The sequence below is a fragment of the Wasmannia auropunctata genome, unplaced genomic scaffold (assembly GCF_000956235.1).
Source record: "Wasmannia auropunctata unplaced genomic scaffold, wasmannia.A_1.0 LD336090.1, whole genome shotgun sequence".
In the NCBI taxonomy this organism is placed as follows: Eukaryota; Metazoa; Arthropoda; class Insecta; order Hymenoptera; family Formicidae; genus Wasmannia; species Wasmannia auropunctata.
The window spans coordinates 3,288,300-3,292,550 of NW_012026800.1; positions in this window are offsets into that span (position 1 = coordinate 3,288,300).

Genomic DNA, 4,251 nt, shown 5'->3' on the forward strand with positions numbered 1-4,251 from the left:
CAGAGATGTGTATAAGAGACAGGGGTGAAGCGGTGTCGGGGAGGGGAAAATGTATTCGCGAACAATGAATAACAAATACAATATTCGAGATTACTGTGTCGCGAATAAATTTTGCCCGGACACCGTAGAGAGGTGAATGTCCTTCTTGCGCGCGCGACGATAAGACACTAACGGAAACAGCGAGAAGAACAAGCGCAAGCGGATAAGCAAGTTGCTCATGTGTATATTTTTGTAAATAGATATTTGTGAGTGCCGCCGTCTTGAGGGCGGTCTACCGCCGCTGAGTTCGCGGTAGATCGGCCCGCCCCAATTTTTGCTACCACAGATCTTGTCGAGAATCGGGTAAAGAGATTACAAATAGGAAAAAAGAAACGAGGGATATGAGAGGACATAACGAATCGACACACGACGAAATGTTTTGACTTTAAGTTTCGAAAGAAGAAAAAAAAACAATGCTCTCCGCGCTTTCTTTCCTTTGAGAATTGCGGCCCGTTCGTGCGTTCACGTTCACTCTCTCGAACGATCTTCCGATCTGTCCCCGTTTTTTTACGATCGCAGATCTCAGATCGTATCGAGGAGAAAATTCTGAACGCGTCGCGGCAGCTTCGTTGTACCCCGTTGTACTCGGTTGTGTTCCGAGTTCTACCGAGTGATTTGATTCGCCTCACGTTTCAAACACGCATCTCTTCCCTCGCATTCGATCGATGAGGAATCGACCAACGAGTGGATCGCGATTTAGCAGCGGGAAATAACGGTAATCGGCAATCGCGTTCCCTGACTTTCATTTTCTCGATAAAACGCCGAATTTGATGAATCGAACCTGTCTGCGTTCTTTTTGAAATCTGGACTCCCACACGAATCGAAGAGATCCTTATCGAATCTCTGAGATTGAAACGGAAACACGATCGCGTAGTTCAATACATATCCGATCTAAATTTAATTCTCTCGAGTGAATGACGAATCATCGCTCAACCGGAGGATGCGTGACCGACAGCACTCCTCCGAGGACCGTAGGACCAATTATCATTCGCGTACAACTGTTACAATAAAATCGCATTAACGTTCCCGTTGGTTGACGTTCCGTCGGCAACGTTGGGAAAGATAAAAACGGGAAACGCAGAGGCGCGGATTGGCGGGATGACGATGGCCCATAGTTATTAAGCGCGGTCCAATGGTTCACGGGATACAATTTTATATTTCGCGAGTGTGCTAAAGAGGAGAGCGACTAAAAAGAATAAAAATAAAAGAAAAAGAGAAAAAGAAGTCTATTAAGGAGCTTCGACAATATTTTCGAGACACATATTTATAGCAGATACATATATCAGGCCCATTTTCCCGCCAGGCCGACCGTCCTTTCAAAAACAAAAACAAAAGAAAAACGCAAATTTGACAAGATTTTAAATCGCAAGTTTGGCGTAATCGTTTATCGAGGAAATGAAAATGCGGACGATGGAATTTTTTTTATCACAAGTGCATGCAAAGAATAAGTTTGTGACGAGCGAGAAAGAGATCATCGTTTTATGTAAATAATTATCGGTTCTTAGATAGATTTTCCTTTTTATGTTTTTTTTTCTTCGATAATTGCGGGCTGATGTATGTTCCTGTACGACTTCCAAAGATAAGCGAAGGGTGCTGTCGCTCCGTAAAGCAGCGGCGGATTTTAATCGGAAAGCATTCGCCTCTTTCTGGTTCTTTCGTAAGTTTTTTTTTCACTTTTTTTTTCTTTTTGATCATTTTCCCTTGATTATTTTTTTTTGCGTATGACGATCAACGTAATTTAATCGCGGAATTGCGTCGCGCAATATTTTCCGCTACAATTCTCTATTAAACTATTATTAATATCATCGTTACTGTTATTGTTAATACTGAGGATATTATTGGCGATATACGAGAACAGTTACAATCCGTAATAAGTAATAATGATAGGCAGTAGATGATAATGATAGTAACAGTAACGATGTTACTATATTTACTATGTAGTGGTTATTATATGTTTACGAATATAATTATACCGTTATCCTTTCTTTGAGATATTTTAACGAGTGAGAGGTACGCAAGTGATGACGAGGTGAAGCGATGCGCGGGGGATGGAAAACGGAGACGCGTGCGCGTGACACGCGCGCAACGAAGAAGTATGTACATTATTCCTAAACTCTCGTCGCGAAGCTGTGGGGGATTTTCGATCGGGTCAGACACAGTCGCGCGACAGATATCGCCCCTCGTATCTGTAAAGGACCTTAATAGAGAGCTTGATTAGCGCCGTTTGATTTTGGTCTTCTTAGTCCCCCTTACCCCTCCCCACACACACATACACAATAAACATACACACACATACACACACACACCCCTTCCGCCCCTACCTCACACACATCACTCCGTACTTGTAAAATATTTATATATGTATATATTATGTATGTATGTATATACGTATACATACATACAGCACACAGTACATTGCGTGTATATATATACATATACATACATGTATATATGTTGAAGAGACGAGAAACATACACACACGCAATCTTAATTACGATTATATCATATATTATTACATTATTAGTAATTATTACATTGATGATTATACGCGATAATTATTTTCCTATATTCGTACGGGACGTATTGTGTACTATCCAATTTCTCTGAATACAAAACGGGCGCGTTTCACCGCCGCTAGATTTCCCCGTCCGTCGCGATTGTGCCAAAAAAGAAAAGGGATGAAATGTTACACGCGACGTGAGTTCGCACCTTCGGACAGCCACAATTATTTTTTTGTTAAAGCAAGCCTCGCAGAGCTGTGACCGCATTATTCCTCGCATACTCTCATCGTCGGAGTCCTCCGATAATATTTTACGTAAGAAATAGGTGAGTTCCTTTAATTGTTCGTTTATTCACGACGGTATTTTTCGCGAGAGAGCTCGGTTTGAGACACCCCCGTCTGCGAATTGCTGTGAATTGTCAAATAAACCATAAATATGTAGAATAGTCGAGAAATTATTTATAATTTTATATTAATATATTACAATTATATTTATATTTATTATAATTAATTATTAATTCATCCAATTAATTAAATTTAATAAATTATTAAATTTATTTTACTTAGTTAATTGAAAAGTTTTATTCTAATATTAATATTAATATTTTATTATATTATGCGCATGTAATTACGTATTATTTATATTATATATTTTAAAATCTTCCTTTTACAGCAATTATAGCAATTATTGAAATTATTTATTTTCTACTCCGTTACATTTGACCGCGGCAAATTTTCAATCTTCAAGTCTTCTTCCGAGAAGCAGTCTGAAACCGAGCTTGTACAGAAAGCGAACCGACGTACGCGGTGTGGCTGCGGAGGAGGCGTGAGACTATAATTCGCGGACGGATGACGGACGGGCGGGCGAGCGGACAGGGCGGTTTAACGGCGGCGTATTCCGGAGTTGGCGTAGCAATCGTATGCTGTTGGTTGGTACCGAGCAATGCACAAGTAATCCGACTAATTGCGTTAACCGCGCGTTCATAACGACGATGCGACGCGACACGTATTCGCTATACGTGGACGAACTCCGCGTACGACGGCGAGGGTAGAAAACGAAAAGACATCTCCACACTTGTTCCCTCTTGCCCCTTCCGAATTATCATCTATCATCTCGCCGTAGGCTTCCAATTCGTGCCCCATCACGCGCGGCCCGTCAGCCAGTGAAACGGGAATCGATTTCTTTATTGCGATTCTCTTTTTTTTTTGGTTTGTTACATTTGCGGCAACGCTTAAAAAAAATCTACCCTCCCTTCGTGCGACGCGAAGTTTCGTCGAGCAAGCAATATACGCGACAGACGGCCGTCTCTAATTGGCATTACGACTATACGACATACACGTGTTATATATACAATGCACATACACATACGCTGACAGTTTACTGGACTTAACAAATCGTTTAGTGACGGACAAACGGAAGATAGCCGGAAGGATAGATGGGAGCGAGAAGAAGCAGGCAGAATTAATTAGAGAATTGAGAGGAGTCGGAGGACACGTGAATGAGCAAACCGCACCAAGGAGAGACCAAATTATATCGCATAATGAGATATAATTACCTATTTTTTTCGTATTTATTTTAATCGTTAATTAATTATTGTATTTATTGGCGCGGAGGCTGATACGCATATGCATAATTTCTGGGAGACACGTTAATCACACGGAAAACACACACACACGCACGCGTACGAATGTGTCTAGGTCGAGTTACCGTC